This window comes from Propithecus coquereli, unplaced genomic scaffold (genome assembly GCF_000956105.1).
Source record: "Propithecus coquereli isolate 6110/MARCELLA unplaced genomic scaffold, Pcoq_1.0 Scaffold88, whole genome shotgun sequence".
Taxonomy (NCBI): Eukaryota; Metazoa; Chordata; class Mammalia; order Primates; family Indriidae; genus Propithecus; species Propithecus coquereli.
In genome coordinates this window covers 5009839-5029598 of record NW_012155062.1, presented here as the reverse complement: position 1 = coordinate 5029598, position 19760 = coordinate 5009839, and the positions used below count along the sequence as shown (strand labels likewise).

At 41.5% G+C, this 19760-nt stretch overlaps 1 protein-coding gene across 1 annotated transcript in view; it reads left to right on the top strand.

Annotated features, from left to right (window-relative positions):
- The first annotated feature begins 2765 nt into the window (after positions 1 to 2765).
- The window catches only part of MARCH3 (membrane-associated ring finger (C3HC4) 3, E3 ubiquitin protein ligase), a 140285-nt gene continuing 123290 nt past the window's right edge, over positions 2766 to 19760 (top strand). The window contains exon 1 of the mRNA XM_012664328.1: positions 2766 to 3049. The gene's annotated coding sequence lies outside the window, so the exon portion shown is untranslated. The remainder of the gene's footprint in view (positions 3050 to 19760) is intronic.

The following is a 19760-nucleotide window of genomic DNA, read 5'->3' as shown; positions in this document are numbered from 1 at the left end:
CATTCCCTATCCATTCCACAAATTTCCTCATCTCTTGGAGTGAAAGAAATTTCCTTTTGTGAAACAGGTTGGAACTAAATGAATGACTTCCACGTCCAGATTTTCATTGTTTTCTGTTTGTTTCACACAGATAGTGTAGGCACTGGTTCTTGGACTAGTAACAGATCTCATTTTCCCTTGTAGAATATGACAGTGGTCCAAACTCAAGAGATCATTAGAGGAACTGACAACCCAAGGAATATAAGTCTTGTGTCCAAGTGATATGGTCTTCCTGAAAACCAATAACAACTAAAGATGGTACAGAAATATGAATGTAGTTTGAATGTGCTGTCTTTTTCATGTCATCTATTCTACAAGGAAAAATGAGACCTGTTACTTGTCCAAGAACCCATAGATAATTATGTTTGCATGAAACAAACAGAAAACCTTAGAAATCAGGCCATGAAAGTCACCTGTTTAATTCTAACTTGTTTCATCACAGGAAATTCTTTTCTTTTTTTCATCATCTAATGTAAGTACTACTGTAAGTACAGTCACTAGCCAGTGTTTGGCTCCTATTATCAAGTTGATTTTTAAAATAATCATTAGCATCTGTGAAAAACCTTCACGGGGCGTTAATATGATAAGCACTGTTGGCAAACTTTTTCTCTGGTTACATCTTGAAGTGTGGAGGCAAAAATCCAAAGAAATATATTTCTTTCATGAGAATTTCCTGATAATTCTAATCAAAGATGATGTTTCACGGCAGCCTTCAATGAAGAGGCTTGCAGAGGTTCAAGAAAGTAAACAGAAGAGCACAATTTTTAAAACAGATCAAAGTGGAGTTCTGCTAGAACCAGGATAAGGCAGTAGAGTCTTCTTTCTCCTTGGCCTTCTCTCCTCCTGTATGGTACCTCCAGCCCTGTCCCCATCCCATCCCTACCCCCATCTAGACCTGGGTAGACTTGGTGTATATTCCATTCATGTGGTCTACATATAATTCTTTGTGGGTGAAGGCCATTCTCCTAGGCCATTCAGCAGCACGCTAAGTAACCTCTGGAATTGGATGGTCTTCCTTACCTGCAGCCTTTGGGCTAACTAGAAGAGTTTAATTATATGCAATTTTTGCATTGCTGACCAATTTTTCAGGGCCTGCTAAGGACAATCCAGGCCTTATTCTTTTTGCCCTTCTGACAGCCTACCTGTGGACCTTTCTCTATTGAGAAAGGGAGCTAAAGAGATAGAGTTGAAACTCAGTCCAGCCTAGAGCTCACCTAAAAGCTGCAGCCTTCCCAGCTGGAGGGACCATTTCACTCCTTTTCGGTCACAGGCCCTTTGCCTTCCTTCTCTCCAGTAACCTCATCAGAACCTTCTCATGAGGGGTCAGCTATGATGCAGGACCTTGTGAAGGCCAGATGGCTACTGAAATAACACCTGCAGCTCCCTCTCCTTTGAATAGTTACCCATACTGAGAAACTAAAATCTTCAAGATTTCTGAGCTAAAGGAGACAATGGTCTAAAGTAGGCTTGGGCTGGAACCAAGGGGTGAGTATCAGTGCACCAGGTAGCTTGACCTTTTTCCTGTCACGTATTCCTTCATTTCTACTAACATGGGTTGGGTGCCCACCTCGGCAGGTGCAGTTCCATGCACAGAGGCCCCTACCCACTTGGAGCTAGGCCCAAGGGCAGGGTCCATGAGGCCATATTCCAGGGCTGTTCAGCCGCAGGTGATCCTGAGAGCTCCTGCTGCCTCCTACAGCGATCTCTGAGCTCACTTTATGTCTTCATCCCAGCCAGGGACTTCGGAAGGGGATAGGGGCAGAAGCAAATAGTGGGACAGATATGGGTCGCTCTGTGGCTTCTTGTCCAGGAAGATGTATGATTCTGGCCCCTCCAGAATCCTGATGGTCCCAGAAGACAGCAGCAGAAGCCACAGCTGCCTATGCCACCCTGCAGAGGAGCTCGCCCAGAGGGAGGGTCTCCAAGGTCCCCCGCTGTTGAGGGCCTAGCCTCCTGTTGGCCCCTGGCCCTGCGCAAGTGCCCGCCACACCCTGGGTCGGGAAGAGGTTACGGACCCCGCTGCCAGTGGTGTGGAGGGCAGGGTGAGGACGGGGAGGTGCCCTGAACTTCGGGAGCTTGTGGAGCTGGAGTTTTGTTTCGGAGACGACCAGCAGCTCGAGATGAGAACCTGGATGGAGCGGGAGTTTTGTTTCGGAGATGACCACCACATCGAGATGAGAACCTTTTCAAGGGAGCCTGGAGCTCCCAGTCCCGGGCCTCGCCTTCCAGCAGTGGCTGGGTGACTCGGCCTGGAACTCGCCCTTGTGGGCCCTAAGCTTCCTCCTACGGCAGGGGTTTCTCTGGGACCCTCCAAGTTCCGCGCCTCCTGCGGGCGCCAAGTACCGGCGCTGTCGACCCGGTCTTGGCCCGCGCTGCGGCTGGCTTCTTACTCCACAGCGCGCCGACGTGCGGCGGCTCCGGGAGCTCCGGGCCTCTCTCAGCCAGGGGCCTTTGGGCCGCCGTTCCCTCCGGAGGCGTCCAGGTCCTGTTGCAGAGGGCCCCCCCAGAGCCCGCAGGCAGCCAACCCACTTTGCGGCCGCCAACTTCGCCGCCGCCGGCGCGTCTCCCGGACCAGCCCTCGGCCGCAGGCGATTGGACAGCGGCTGTGAGGCAGAGCCGGGCGCTAGGCACCGCCCATGGCCCCCGGGGGCCCCAGCAGCACCACGATTGGCTGTCGGCTCCGCCAGTTACGGGTTGATGGACGCCCCGCCCTGCGGGGCCGGCCCGGGGCCGACTCCGCCCCCCGCGGCCGGCCCCGCCTCCCTCCGGAGCCTGGGCGGCTCAGCGCCGCGTTCCGCCTCAGTCGCTGAGCAGGTCCGCGAGTTGTCAGCGCGCTGCGGGCGCCTGCTGAGCCGGGGCGGCCGCCGGGCTTGCCGCGCTCCCCTCGAGGTGCCCACCCGAGCCAATGAGCCTCGGTCCGTTGGGGCGTGAGCAGCTGCCGACTGGGGGCAACTTGGGACTCCGGACCCGCAGCAGGGGCGGCGGTTTGCGAGCCGACTCGGCGAGGAGGGTGAGTGGCCGCGCGCACGGCTAGCGGCTCCTCTCCGCGCTGTTCGGCGGCCGGCGAGCCGGGGGCCCGGCCGCGTCCGGGCGCTCGTCTGCGGTCGGTCCGAGCGAGGCCGCTGTGGGAGGTCAAGGCCGGGCGGGATTTACTCCGTGCCAATATCCCCGCTCTCGAACTTCTTGTTCCAAAGCATCCCAACTCGGCCCGGGACGCGGCTCTGCGCACGCACCAACTTGGCGTAACTGACATCTTTAGGTGGCCGGGGGCACGTCCCCTGCCCCGCTGCGGAGGCGACACCGCGCCCTGGGGCTGCCTCCGCGCCGGCGGCGTGCGGACGGCGGTTCCTAGATGGCGCGCGGACGCGCTCCGGCACGGTGGCCGGCGGGAGAGGGCCCGGCGTCGGCGTCGGCGGACCGAGCGAGCGCGCGCGTGCTCTGGGTGGGTCTTCAGCGTCCCGAGAACCGCGCGGCCAGCCGGGCGCTGTAGCAGGCGCTTCGGCGCTTTGCAGTTGTTAAAAGGAATTGACAGCGCTGCTGGACATTAAACTTTGTAAAGTGATTAGTTTCTATTGTCACGTGAATCCGTGTCCCTCCTGAGGTGCTCGGACCTCCACGTCCCCCCGCAAGGTGTGTCCGAAGGACTTCGTTCGGACCGGGTGGGAGCTCTCGTCTGCTCTGGTGCCCGGAGCCCCGGACAGTCCTAGCTGAAGCTGAAAGGGACCCGCCCGCCGGCTTAGTTCGTGTTGTTTGAACACCTGTGTGTTTAAGTGATGAAGTTGTCACAGGAACTGACGACGGGATTCAAGGTTAAACCTGACACTTCGTTTGTGACTCGGTCTGGGTTAGGTTTGGTTTTTGGTTTTTTCCTCCTCTTAATGGTAAGGGGATAAAATCAGCTTGTTTCTCTGAGAGCAATTACATACATGTAGTTTATATGTGGACTGAATAGAATTCAATAGGATATTTTCTTTTAATTCTTATTTGACATGAATGAGAGCTTATTGACAGTACTAGATAGAGACTTGGATGCAGAATTTAGATCTTTGAAAATATATAAAAACATTGAGATGTGTAGGTGCGTATATACACACGTACATATATATGTGCGTGTATCTATACATTAATATAAAATTGATAGGTGAATGGAATAGAAATGTATGAAGGGGAAACTCAGCCTTGAACTTCCCCTGGGTCACAGAGATAGACGCCCTGAGCTGTAGGGTGTCTGGTGAGTGTATGTGTAAGCATGTCTGCATCTGCCTGGTCTGTCTGGGTCAGTGTATGTCCATGAACTTTACGAGCGTTCAGTTCAATACCACTCGGTGCAGATTCCTCGTTCCTGTTTTACAGCCCAACAGCCGCCAGCCGGCCCATCTGTTAAAACATAACATGTACACTTCAGTCAGAGCACTGGGGTGGAGCGTGGGTAGGGGGTAACCCTTAGCAGAAACAACATGCTACAAACAAAGCCTGACTCTGGAGTTCTATTTCCATTCAGTATTTGGCCTGAACTTGCAATTCTGGTGAGAAAGAGAGAAGCGAGTGTTTGTCTCTAGAAATGGCAAACTGCGTTTTGTGAAATAATTATAGCATGCTTGGGGAAGGGGAGTTTATAGGAGGAAAAAAAAAAATCCCTCTAGAAAAGAAATATGGTGCTTGTCACATCGCCATGCAACACTGGTTTATAGCTTTGCAGGAGCATGTATATCAGTAACTGTTTTCTTTTGCTTGTTAAGAGATTGCATTAAAACTGAATTGTTTTGCATCCCCTCCCCTCAAAAACCTCACCTTAATAGAAGTAAACAGAGCTTTATTGCAGAGGCTAGAGTTAAGACTGACTTAGTAATTCTAATGAAACATGCTTTTAGGAATTTATAACTTGGGCATAAATTCATATTCAGCCTAATCACCAGTTGCGGTGGTTCACAATTTATAGTTTAAAAAATAATAAAAAGGCTTTATCGCAAAAATTCTGATGACTAAAAGGGTATGGGAGGAGAATAACAGCTTAATAAGTTCCTGAAGCCAAGTGACTGATACTTTAAAAAACTATAAATTCCTTTAATAGCATAATTACTTTTGGTGACAAAATAAAGGCAGTATTTTTGAGGAGCATAGTTGATGTTTTTCCCAATAATTTTATGCTCATAATTACATTTTAATAATGGTGCTCATTATATGTGGGCAGAATAAACTGGAATGGTTTTTAAAAACTCATCACAAGAAGTATTGTTTTCAATTCTGTGGTATATAAACATTTTTGGGAAAATATGCAAATCCCTAATATGTGAGTGCCTTTAAATTTCTGATGGACTATAAAGACACAACAATTCTCCCACCTTGATATGACTCATCCAGATCAACTGGGTTGTTCCTTGGAAATTCAGTCCTTGGGCTGGACTCCAGTCCCAGGGATTTGATTTAGCCATCTCCGGTAGGTCTTAGGAATCTGCATTTTAAACAAGCACCCTCCAAGTGATTCTGATACCAAGGATCCCCTCAGCATATTTTCAGAAACACTGGAATGATGTTTATGATATGAAAGGACAATTATAGTCTTGAGTTGATTTAACAAATCATTATTGAGAAATTTCCAGTTGGCATTTACTAGGCTTGTGAAATTTATAGGTAATGCGTTAACTCTCTGTCTTCAGCAATGGACCCCTTTTGTCCTGTGTTTGAAAGTGTTTTGGAATCCTCAGCTATCCCTGTTCTAGGTTGTCCCGAGTTCTAAGGAAGTCTGTCTGGGGAAGCAAGATAATTTAAGACGCCCTCCCCAGTCTTAATCTCTCCATCCCCACTCTGAGTTCATTGGGTTCCTGCGATGCTCTGCTCTACGGTGACTCTGCCAGTCCTCATTAATGTTGCTGGGCATTTCTTCCTGCAGGGTAGAATCCTCATCTTTATAAGGCACCTTTGTCTCTCTAAAAGCCATTCTAGAACCAAAGTGCACACCTCAGCTGGGCTAGTACAGACTTACACGAGGCCAAGCATCTCCTTGGGAAACTGGCTGTTCTGCTTGTTGGTCAGGAGAGTGTCTGGGGTCACCCACCCAGAGGTCCAGGAATTCTTATTTTCCGAAAATCACACTAGAAGTATCTTGATCTGTCTAATTAATTGGGTAAGTAGATTTTCTCATTTTTACAGAGAGATGTGTTGAGAATTGTTTGCTACCTCTCCTTTCACTGAAATCACTGTGAATTTTGACTAATTATTGCCAATTAGTGTTTTATTTATCATTTGATACTGACATTTGGATTCTGTTCTCCCATTTCAGACTGGCATAATTCTTTATAAATAAGGTTTGAAAGAGAAAGTCTTTATCAGAAGTTGCCCTTCCCTCTTTCTAACATCCAAGTACCTAAAAAACCAAATGATTTCTTTCCGAGGTCAAAAGTGCTCAAAATACGTACTTCCCTGATGACAAAAGAATGTGGATAGGCCGGGGCACTGAACTTGGATTGTTCCGGATCACTGGATCATCACCGGGACTTTTATGGAGCAATTTCTGTTTAAAGATGCACTTGGCAGGCATGTTGATAGGTCACTTATCTTAACAATCCTTTGAGGACAATGATTTTTTTCCCACTTTGTTACAGATGAGCAAACAACAACCACAAAAGGATGATATTTAGATCCTGTCTTTCATATTCAAAGATGACACCAGTAAATGAGAAGCTAGCCTTGCATTTTAAATTGTTGTTATTTAGCATCGTGGTGCTGTGATAGGGTTATGCTTAGTCATTCATAACATCTACAGTTTTTTGTGTTTTTTTTTTTTTTACCATTTTCTTCAAATTTTTTTATATTGAATATAACCTTGTAACAGTTTTCTTTAGAAAATTAACCACCATATGTGCTAACTGGTTCAATGACCCTGACCTTAACTACCCAGCCTTGACCCAGAGAGGCAAATAATTTGCTAAAGGTCACAGAGCACAACAGCAGCAAAGCCTGCGTGTAGAATTCTTTGGACCTGTATTTTAGCCCTGTGCTGGTTTGTCTATTGTCATGTTAAGCTACTAATAATGTTTTTACTCTGGCAAAATGGAGTTGCTTATATTTCGTTTGCCCAGCTTCTGCATGATTGAATGGACTTAGAAAAATTGAAAAGCCTAATAAGGTATACTACAGCTCCTGATCATACAATGGGACTAATTTGCCTAGTTAAAAAACTACAGTAGAATGCTGCTTTTCTTGGAACTAGGCCATAGGTCATTGCAAGCTTCTATGCAACAATTCTAATTTTTTTTTTTTTAGCCATGGCATACTCTGGCATCTAACTTTCAGTTGACAAATTCCTTTCAAGTTTCTGACGCTTCTTTTCTTACCTTTATTCCCATGGGGAAATCTGCTTGTAAAAAACTCACTTTTTAAGTCAGTTTGCCCTCCTAACATCTGAAATTTAAATGCTAAATTTCAGCCATTTTTACTACTTCTCCTTTGAAATGACTCCTTAAGCTCCTACTTTCGTTTTAGTTTTTTGGGTCTAGTAATATTCTCTAATATAGAACAGTCATTGAGCTATAGAAGTTTTACACTATCTTCAGCTTTATGGATTTAACATTAGCAATAGTAAGAAAAAACAAAAAGGTGAAGGATAATATTGAAATCATATTGATATGTGTAAAATATTAGGCATTCACAGCTTATAGTGTCAGTGGGAAATTTAAGATCCAGATGAACAAAGTGACAGATGCACTCATCTGTGGCCTCCAGACATGCTTCTGATACAGCTGAAAAATAGAACTGCAGACAGCATCCTGCCTTAAAGAAGGAAAAGAACTGGGCAAAAAGTGAAGGGTCAGGGTAGGAGTCAGATGGGGAGTGTGATGGGAAAGAAATACCCCCAGTAAAATGCCAGACAGAGTGGTAAGGAATTTATAGAGGTGCTGTGGTTTGGGGTTTCTTGGGGGCATTGATTCTGTTTTATATTGTCTTCAAAACTCGCTTGCCCTGCTTGCTTTAAATAATTTATTATAGCAGCAGGCCTTCCCTGGTTAGTTTCTTTTTTTATAACTTTTTCCTTCTCATCTCTGGGTCTAATCGGAGGCATATATAATAGTGTGGCTGCCCTGGAGTACTTAGGAAAATCCATGATCAATATCACTACATTATAAACCCATGGCTATTCTATTTTTCAGTGTTGTCTTCCCTGTTATATTAACTCAGTATCTATGTTTTAAATAAAATTTTATTAATCTTTGCACAATGAGACTTCTGGGCTTATTCTTCTTGGCTGGAACTATCTTTTGAGTAATCCATCATCAGACCACCATTGATCTAATGATGGATTTATTGCTCACTATTGCAGCACTGGCAAGAAACTCAGTATGGTTCTAAAAATTTGATTAAAAAGAAATCAAGTGTTTGCAAGGCATAGCCATCCAATTATGTTAGGAGCTGCCAAGTATATTTTATGCTAAAATATACACACATATTTCAAGTGAGAAAAATGTGGTCTTTTTGAAAGCTTTTAAAACTTTTGTTATGAAATAATAGAAGACGCCTCATAGTTAGAAAATTATGAATGCACTCTCCCACCCTAGCCAAAGGTAGGATATAGTATTTTTTGGATTATACCCCCGAACACTAAAATAGGTAGACTTCTCTTTTTAATAGGCAATAATAAAAACAATGGTGATAAGAACTAGTTCCCAGTCCTTAAATGATTTTTCAGGTAATCATTATAAATTAAAATGAGCTGATATTAATTAACAAATACTAACCGAGGACCTATCATGGGTAGTACCTCTTCTCTGCTTAGCTACCTCAAAATTCAGTTCAAGTATTAGCACCTTTGGGAAGCTTTTCCATGCCCCCTTTGGCCTGATGTTTTCTTCAGGCAGAACCCTTATCTCCTCTATTCTCCCCTCTAGACAGGGAGCCCCTTGAGGGCAGGGACCACACTTTTCATCTTGCAGCTTCTCAGTAAAGGTCATTCAAGAAATAGTTGCCAGTTGCAATAGAGGCTACAAAGAATTACGAGTGAACATTTGCAAGGCCTTAAAGGGATATGCGGCATAGAAATAGTCACCAAAAGTTTGAATGGTAGCAGTGACTGGATCCTGGTGATGGATTTTGGCTTTAGCCCCAGTCTCAGCACTTCATAGAACTATTGGCCATTCCTGCCCCATCCATCTTCAAAGTCTGTCTGTTTCATTCTTGCCTGGCCTCCTCCTCTCACTACCTTCCTGTGTGTATTCTTCGAGGATGTCTCCAACCCCCACCCTAGTCTAGGCCATCTCCCCAGGTTTCTCTTTTGTTTCCATACCCCTTGTTATAGTGAAAAGGCGGCTGACTCATAGATCCCACTTTGAGACTTGGGACAGCCTCACTCTATCGTCATTTGAAGTCAAAGATGCTTTGGTTCCTTTTGTCATCCAGTGCAGGCAACGAGCTAGCTCTGGCCGTGGGAGGTTTGGGGGCCTTTGAGGAGCAAGATGGTGCTGGGCTGGGAGGCTGCTGACGTCCAAAGCTCAGCATGATAGGGAAACTTGGTGTTTGTTTAGGGAAGCTTTTTTTTTTAAGTAATTCCAGCAGATTTTTATTTCGGAGACTAACTTTTGTAATGGTTTTCATTTATAAATCTCCTTTTCTTCAGGAAGTGCCCTCTGTATGGTCATGTTTATCACGTAGTCTGATGGCTTAACACCAGTCCCGGGAATTGGGTTACTGAGGTCGCGTACAGACTGTGCATCCAGGCGGAGTTTATGGATCAGCTGGATGAAGCGCAACTGCCTGAAGTAGGGCCATGAGGATAGCTTTTTTATGTGAGCTCTTATGGGGCTTTAAGCGATTGCAAGAGATCAAGAACCCTGATTTTCTGTGTCATCTGGGAGATTGAGCCTCCTTTAATATAGATGCTTTCTTAGAGAATTGCGTGATTATGTCTAAAGGGTATTATGTCTAAAGGCCACACAGGAGATGAGCAACCTGAGATTAGATCATGGACCCAAACACTGGATTCTTTTGAATCTTATGAATCAGGAGCACCTGTCCATGCAGACCCCAGGGCTGTGCTTTCCCCTTTGGATCTGGTGGTCTGGGAGGGCTCAGGGGCGGTCCCAGGGGAGGGTGCAAACATCTATGGAACAAGTTGGCTCATCTCTTTCCCTGTAAACAGCAGACATTCTCCCTGTGGTGTTTTGCTTTGACATCTTCTCAAGCCTGCTTTTTAGTGTCCTAAATACTAAATCTTCCTCATACACTTTGCATACATGTCCCGTAAACTGAGGTTCTCAGTCAGAAAGTTTTTATCCCTTAACCGTTTAAGTTTCCCTCATTTCAATTTATCTCCTTAATTCAGCCTCCACCTTCCAATAATGTTTTCCTTTCTTTGACATTCTCTCTCCCTTCTTCTCAGGAAAGAACTCCACTTTATAAAAGTTCTAATATCATCAGTGTCACCATTAATTAATCTTTTCCCTGTGAGAGTAACTGCATTTTTGACCATTCTCAAAGGACTTCCTTAAAGCATTGCAGTGTGTTTTTCTGGTGGGATAGTACATGCTCTGACAGTCTTACACAGTACAGAATTAGCCCCACAAAACCTCAGTTTTCACCAACCTTACCCATACTTGCTAGTGACACCCTCCTTACCTACCTAATCACTTTTACCCCCTCCTGCTCACTTTTCTATCACTAAGAAACAAGATCCCAAGGTTCTACTAGCAACAGATGTATTAATTACAACTGAGGAGATGAAGCTTTCTGCAAACCCCAAAACAGGTACAAACAGAATAGGGAGAAGAAAGGCAGGCCTACCCTGATTTCTTTAAAATCAGGATGTGTAGACTGAATGTCTTTTGTTGACAAATTCATGTGGCATGTTTTTTTTTTTGAGGCTGGGTTATTGCCTTGTAGCTAATGTCAACAGTTGTCACCTTTATCTTTCCCTTTAGGATCATTGCCGGTGAGTTTCAGTTTTCTCTTCTTCATTTATTTTAGTAAAGTTTTCTTTGTGGTGTTTCAGGTTGTTTTGCCTAATCTACCTAATTAAGTTACATTGTTTCTAACCTCTGCATATATTTTTCTACCACTTTCCTGCCCCTGGCAACATCTCACAGTTAGATACCATCCTCACATTGATTGAATTCCATTTTTGCTGCAGATTAATAATGAAGACATTAAGTGGAATCCTGATAGTGACCCTTTCAAGAGCTAAGGCACCATTTACTATTCGGTTTTAATTATGGTCTCTTAGCACATTTTCACCAGTTATAATGTTCACCCCATTTTCCAAGTAATGTTTCTCAAATACTATATAAAATTATAAAATCTGCATGCATTATATTTTCTGCTCTCCATTATGTGCTAAATTTATAATTCTATAATTTTCTTGTGGGAAAAATGCTTATTAGACTGGAATGGTTAATTTGGTTTGGGGCCATACTGCTTTGTGCTCATTGTGAACCGTTAGACATTTATGTAATCTTTTATTTGACTTCATTCCCGACGCCCACCATCGACTCCCCAAGCTATAATCCTACTCCATCTCTTCCCCGCATAGTCAGTTATCATCTATGATTTTTTTGTAAAATGGATATTTTATTTTACTGGCCCCTAATATTTTTACTTTTAAAAAACTCTACCTAGCTGAAAAAAGTAGCCAGTGTCATTTGATGGTGTCTTAGTCCATTCAGGCTGCTGTAACAAAATACCTTAGACTGGGTAACTTATAAACAACAAAAATTTGCGGCTCACAGTTCTGGGGGCTGGGAAGTTCAAGATCAAGGCACTGGCAGATTCAGTGTCTAGTGAGGGCCTTATTCCTCATAGGTGGTACCTTTCCACTCTAACCTCACATGGTGGAAGGGGCTGGCTAGCTCTCCGGGATCTCTTTTATAAGGATGCTAATCCCATTCATGAAGGCAGATACTTCATGACCTAATCAGGTCTCAAAGTCCCCACCTTCTAATACTATCACATTGAGGATTAGGTTTCAATGTATGAATTTTAGAGAGATATAAACATTTAGACCATAGCAGATGCTCAAGCTTTTTTCTTCCTTCCTTTTCAGGTAATTCTACCTCCTAACTGGAAATCCCAGTATTGCACCTCTTCTCTGGAATGTTTCTCCCTCTTAATCGTCTTGTCCCAGTGGAATGTGAAGCTGTTTTTGTTTCCCTAACATCTGGCCTGTGCTAGGATCTGTGATAGTTCTATGTGATTTCTATTGAAACTCTTTTAATTGGATAAAGGCTGAGTTGGAAGCCTTATCAAACAAAAGACCAATGAAAAATGTGCTTCATTTAGATCTTGGGAGAAGATCAGATATCCCAGACAGGTGGGAGGTGAAAGTTAAAGTTTTTAAATGGGTAAGGAAAGCCACAGACAGAGATCATTTAGTACTGGCTCCCCATGCCAAAATACTGTCTTCTTATTGTAACTTCCATGGTATTTCCTTGTGGGATTTTCTAGATGACTATGCCAGTGTTGTAAATTAAAATGATATCCCAGGATTCTTGGAGTTCACTGAGCTGGAGTCAGAATCCTAGTTCCAGTCTTAAACCTTCTTAGAGACAAAGAAATGAGAGATGTTTCCAAATGGAGATGTCTATGTGGAGGTAATGCAGTACTCTTGATAGGAGATCTGTGCACAGAAAAGAAAGACTCCAGCTCAAATTGACGTAAACAGTGAGGAAGTGTATTATCTCACATGAGAAGTAGGGCAAGTGGCAGGAGTGGCTGATTCAGTGGCACAATGACATCATCAAGAATGCAGGTTTCTCTTATCTCACTGTCTTTGCTGTCCCCAGGGACCGTTCCACCCTAAGACTGGTTCTTTTCTTATTTGCGTGATGGCTGCAGCAGTTTAGATGTCACTTGCAGACATGACAATTTCTAGAGCACAGAAAATCGGTCCCTTCCCCCCATTCCAAGGTCTCCTATCAAAGAATATGAAAACATTACTAAGAAGAATCCCATAGGACGTCTCATCTCGTTGATCAGAAGTGGTTGCCATGCCCGTCTCTCAGTCAGTCCCTAGCAAGGGATCTACATCGTTGCCTGAGGGAGAAAGGAGGTGAACTTGAACAGAATTAGGATTTTGTTAGCAAGAAGGAAGGAAGTATATATGTATATGTTGGGGGAGTGGAGTGGGTGATAGATGTTGGCAGGAAACTATAAATGTCTACTACATGTTATGACTTGGAAAATAACTATGACATTCCTCTCGTGACTGTGTGTTAGTGGTAGGTGCTACTGAACCGCTACACATTTCTGGACACAAACTGGCAAAGTCTAGGTAGACAGGAAGAGAAAAGCCACAATGTAGACTAATTGAGGACTGATTGAGCTGAGATCAATAATTACTCTGATTAGAACCACAATAAACCCTAATGAATTTGGATGTACCAATTTATGTCTATTTGTACTCAATAAGTGTATGATCTTTACTGAATGAAAAAGATTAAAATAATTTGCTTATTTCTCAATAATTCTATATTTCCAGTATATTATTTTGTAGTATAGGCCTATTTGAATGTAAATTTTTTTATTAACTTTATATATCATAGCATCAACAATACAAATAATTACTGATGATTTTAACTGGCCATTATTTATTGAGTACCTGTTTATAAATTAGGACTTTTACATCCAAGACGAGCCAGTAATTTGCTTAGGTCACATAACTAACTACTAAATGGCTAAGCTAGGATTGTAATCAAGTTCAACCTGTTCTCCAAGGCTTCCATTTGCCTGGAAGACAGTCCCAAGACTACCATGGCCTTTGGGGCCTTAAGTGATCAGGCCCTGCCAATCTCTCTGACCTCATTACTTACTCTCCTGCTCTTGCTCAGTTTCCCAAACATACTGGCTTCCTTGTTGTTAGTCTCATTCCCACCTCTGAGCCTTTGCATGTGCTGTTCCCTCTGCATGGATCACACATCCTGGGTTCATATGGTGACATCCTCTCCATTCAGGCCTTTGAATGTCTCCTCTTCACAGGTATCTCCCAGGATTATCTCTTTAGGAACCCCCAACACATACACCAATATTCTATTTCTGCCCAGTTTTTATTTCTTCTATGGCACTTGCCATAATCTTATATCATTTGCCCATTTGTCTACTTGTTTTTGTCTGTCTCTCCCAATAGAATATAAATTCCATGAAGGCAGAGACCATAACTGTGTTTGTAAGGTGAATGAACCAACAAGTGAGTAAGTTAATGAGGAAATGAATTTTTAGAAGCTTTGGCTTCTAATATCCAGTCAGTCTTTATCTCCTATACTAGGAATGAAGTAGGATGCCAGTTGTCATTTGAGCTGAATACATTTGTCTTTGATATTTTTCCTATAACATTTGAAAACTAACAAAACCTACTTTTTGTTTTGTTTGAGAGTGAAAAAGGATATGGATATCAAAGTTCTTCGATACAGTAGTATTACCTAAGAGTTTCAAGAGAGCTTAGTACAGACAGTCCTGACAACAGTGGTTTAACTTACGATTTTTGGACTTTGTGGTAATACCATACAACCATCTGGTTTCCACTTTCAGTACAGTATTCAATAAATTCCATGAGATAGTCAACACTATTATAATATAGGCTTTGTGTTAGATGATTTTGCTCAACAATAGGCAAATGTAAGTGTTCTGAGCGTGTTTAAGGTAGGCTATACTAAGCTGTGACGTTCATTAGGTTAGGTATAATAAATGCATTTTGACTTACAATATTTTCAATTTATGATGGGCTTATTGGGACATAACCCTAATCCCCTTGTCCGTCAGGGAGCATTTGTACAAGAGGAAACTTTGAGTAATACTCATAACTTTAGTTTTTTTAAAAAATTGATTACAGTTTTAAGGACACCTACACTTTTAATTAGACATAAACCCTTAAAAAATTGAAGGTACTTTAGTCTATTTCTCCTTCCTATTAAAAACAGAAAAAAATAAGAAAAAACAATGAAGGTACTTAGAATTTTGTAAGCCGAGAAAATTATAATTGCTTGATCATTTGCAATGGCAAATTCACTTAAACAAAATAAAACTGTTTTCTTTGTATATAATACACATAATTTTTCATTTGAACTTATAACAGTGGTCCCCCCTTATTTGCAGGGGATATATTCCAAGACCCCCAGTGGATGCCTAAAACTATAGATAGTACCAAACCTGATATATACTATGTTTTTTCCTATACATACATACCCATGATAAAGTTTAATCAATAAATTAGGCACATAAGATATTAACAACAATAATAAAATAGAACAATTATAACAATATACCAGCATCACTAATCTTGTGCTTTGGGGTTATTATTAAGTAAAATAAGAGTTCCACGAGCACTGTGATACCATGACAGGCGATATGATAACCAAGAGGGCTTCTAAGTGACTAACAGGCAGATAGTGTGGACAGCATGGGCATGCTGGACACAGGGCGATTCACATCCTGAGCAGAATGGAGTGGGACAGCACAAGATTTCATCACGCTACTCAAAATGGCTCAAAGTTTAAAACTTATGAATTGTTTATTTCTGGAATTTTCCATTTCATATTTTTGGACCACGGTTGGCCAAGGTTGACCACAGGTAACTAAAACTACAGAAAGTGAAACCACAGATAAGGGGAGACTACTGTGTCTACTAAAGTGATTTATTCTTAGAACTGTGTTCTTAATTATTCGGTGGTAATTATGAAGGTGCAAATTGAAAAGTAGCTATACGTCACATACTAATTTGGAAAGGATTGACAGAAATGAAGCAGAGCGCTTTCCTCCAAAGTCCTTTTCTCTGGCTTTCAGCTCAGGACTTCTCCACTGAAGTATATGCTTTTGTGTTTTTTCCTTTCCCTGTCTTTCTGTGGGTTCTTGTGTCATTTAACTACATTGTGAGACATTATTTTCTGAGGCTTGCAAGTGTGACTTTACCACTGAACTAAATAAATCATCATTTAACTTTGACGAGAATTTCACATTCCCCTTCTCCATGGTCATCTTCTCTGGACCTTTCTCCAGGTGACCTGGAAAGCTATGATTTCTCAACACATAGTATCAGCCTAAATGTACTTGACATTGTTTAATGGCTTTCTGCTGTTCCCACTATCAGAAAAACCTATTAGAGTAGCTTACTATGGAATACACTTCTGAGCCAAACTCCCATATCATATTTCCAAAAACAAATCTAAATTCAGTTGTGAGTAAAATATATCTATATTTGAGAGTTATTTATTTTTAATTGACATGTAATTGTACATATTTATGGGGTACATAGTAGTGTTTCAATACATACAATGTGTAGTTTTCTGATCAGTGTAATTAGCATATCCGTCATCTCAAACATTTATCATTTTTTTGTGTTGGGAATATTCAATATCCTTTTTTCTGGCTATTTGAAACTATACAATGTATTATTTTTAACTATAGTCATCCCGCAGTGCTATAAAACACTGAACTTGTTACTCCTATCTAGCTGTAATTTTGTATCCTTTAACAAATCTCTCCCTGTCGTCCCCTTCCCCCTACCCTTTCCAGCCTCTAGTAACCTTTGTTCAGCTTTTTACTTCTGTGAGATCGACTTTTTTTTGCTTTCAATATGAGTGAAAACATGCAGTGTTTAACCTTCTGTTCCTGGCTTATTTTATTTAACATAATGTTCTCCAGTTCCATCCATGCTGCCACGAATGACAGGATTTCATTCTTTTTGTGGCTGAATAGTATTCCATTCAGTGTATATGTACCACATTTTCTTCATCCATTCATCCATTGATAGACACTTAGGTTGATTCCATATCTTGGCTATTGTGAATAGTGCTGCAGTAAACATGGGGGTGGTGCAGATATCTCTTCAGTATATTGATTTCCTTTCCTTTGGATAAATGCCCAGTAGTGGGATTGCTGGATCATACGGCAATTCTATTTGTAGTTTTTTAGGAACCTCCACTCTTCTCTATAGTGGCTGTATGGTTCATATTCTGGCCGAAAGTGTGTAAGATTTCCCTTTTCTCTACATCCTCACCAGCATTTATTATTTTTTATCTGTGAGTTAATAGCCATCCTCACTAGGTTGAGATGATATCTCATTGTGGTTTTGATTTGCATTTCCCTGACGATTAGTGATTTTGAGCACTTTTTCATATATTTGTTGGTCATTTGTATGTCTTCTTTTGAGAAACATCTGTTCAGATCATTTGCCCATTTTTTAATCAGTTTGGGGTTTTTTTGCTGTCGAGTTATTTGAGTTCCTCGTATATTCTAGATGTTAATCCCCTGTTCCATGAATAGTTTGCAGATATTTTCTCCCATTCTGTCAGTTTTCTATTTACTCTGTTGATTATTTCCTTTCCTGTGCAGAAGCTTTTTAGTTTGATATAATTCCATTTGTTTATTTTTGTTTTAATTGCCTGTGCTTTTGAGATCTGATTCATAAAATCTTTTCCCAGACCAGTGTCATGAAGCATTTCCCCCACGTTTTCTTCTAGTAGTTTTATCATTTTGGGTCTTACGTTTAGGTCTTTAATCCATTTTTGAGTTGATTTTTGTATAGGGTGGGGGTCTAGTTCCATTTTCTACATATGGATATCCAGTTTTCCCAGCACAATTTAGTGAAGAAATTGTCCTTCCCCTCAATGAATGTTCTTGGTGCCTTTGTCAAAACTAAGTTAGCAGTGGATACATGGATTATTTCTGGGTTCTCTATTCTGTGCCATTGGTCTATGTGTGAGAGTAATTTTTAATCTAACAGACTGTTTTTATGTTATACATTAGAGACAAATCAGAAAAAAAATGAAGGGAAAAGGATGTTTTGATGTTATTTGCATTGTTCTTTCTTCCTGTGTTTCCTGGTAGGGATTCCTTTTTTCCTCACTTTATCCTCCCTTTATAACCTGGGTAGATCTGGGTGTATAATTGTGAGAGCTGACGAGTATATCCAGATGAAAATGAGATCAGTAGTTAAAGGGCTCGGTCAGTGTATCATTATTATTTAAGTTCAACAGGTGCCTGATCTGTGTAAGCTCTTGAGATCCTGCCTTTGCCAGGGTAGTTTTTTATATACAGTAGGTGGACCCTTTCATGGCTCAACAGAAGCTTTCTTTTTCTTTTTTTCTTTTTTGGTTTTCTAAGCTGTGTGGGTGAAAAACAGCATGAGGTTATAGAAAATGTATAGCAAAGGCAGTAGCAATGAGAAAGAATCCATAATGGATACACACACATTGCTGGAATATTTCTCAAATACTCTGGGGGGTGGGTGGTGAGGCTTCTTTGGCAGAGGCAAAGCTGAACATGTGCTTTTCCATGTGTGAACACTGTGATTTGAAAGGTCCTTTATGATTCACAAAAGCAGCTGCTTTTGAGCTGGTGTAGCCAAAGAGTTTTGGAAATTCACTTAAATAGGTGTATTGCAGACTCCTGACATCTGTTCTGGAGATTTGGTTGAGTGTTGGGAATTTGCTTATTCACAAGTAACATAGAATGAGTTATTCTTCATGCCAGTGTTGGATCCTTTGTTCATTTCTTTAGGGTTTGTGGATTCAAGCTAGCAAGAAAGACTTGAAATTTTGAATAGTCATTTGCTATGTTCCATATATACATACATAAATTTACAATGATGGCTTTCTTCTTAATTTTGAAAACTGTAAGTGGCAATTTTCCTTTACCTAGTAAACCGACTTTGCTGAGTTTCCGTCAGACATATTTTGTTGTGTTGGAAGGCTTTCTTGCTAGATATCTGTAATCTTGTGCATTGTTTTTCATTTTTGCCCATAGTTTTACCTAACAAACTCTGGCTGTGTTTTTTGTACGTTTCTATCCCATTTCTGAGGATTAGTTTTTGTCTGCTCTTTTTGTCATTATCAGTAAGTTATTTTCACTTCTCTAAGAATTTTGAACTAAACAACGCTAGAAGTATTGTTTTCTATCACTTTCAACAAAGGCCATTTATTGAAACAAGATAAGTAACTAGGACATGATTCTTTCACTTTTTGCTAGTTTTCAGTTTATTAGATACTGACATAATGTAGCATTTTCACATGTTGCTTTAAAAAAAAGGTGAAAGCTTTGTTTTTAATGGCTCATAACTATTATTATGTTTCTACATGACAGAGCAAAAAACGATTACCACAAAACAAGATTAACGTGGATATCTTGAACTGTAAATCATTTGAAATGTTTCATGGCTACATTTCGTGCTAAATATAAAAATAATTGTGTTTCCCATGTGTGAGCATCAAAAGCCCCAGTTGGAAAATCACTTGGTATAGCAAGTAGGTCACTATTGATGGTAGAACATGAGACAGGAAATGTCGCAGCTAAGATTAGAGGATTAAGCAATATGCCTCACCATGCTTGCTGCATTGGTTGTCCAAAGAAGTGGAAGGACTCAACAGGGTTTAACTAACTTTTGCCCAATTGGAGATTATTAGCCAGGATGGCCTTTTAATCTGCCATTTCCATTTGTTTCTAGATAATTCACTGCCCCCGTTGGGCAAAATAATTGAGCGGCTTGGGTTTGCATATTGGCAGACCTCTGAATGCCAATTAAAATGGCAGCTTTACATTCTAAAAGTATACGTGGGAAGCAGCAGTCAACTGGTACACCCATAGATTTACCTGGTGTTTGACATTATTAACAAGGAATAACCAACCAGTTAAAAATGAATTCTCTTAAAATCTCATTCGTCTTCATATTTGAAGGTGTGGTAGTATTGAAGTGGGGGGAAAGTGTACTTTCAGAAAATCCAATTACCTTTCCCTTTACTTTTTGGGCAACA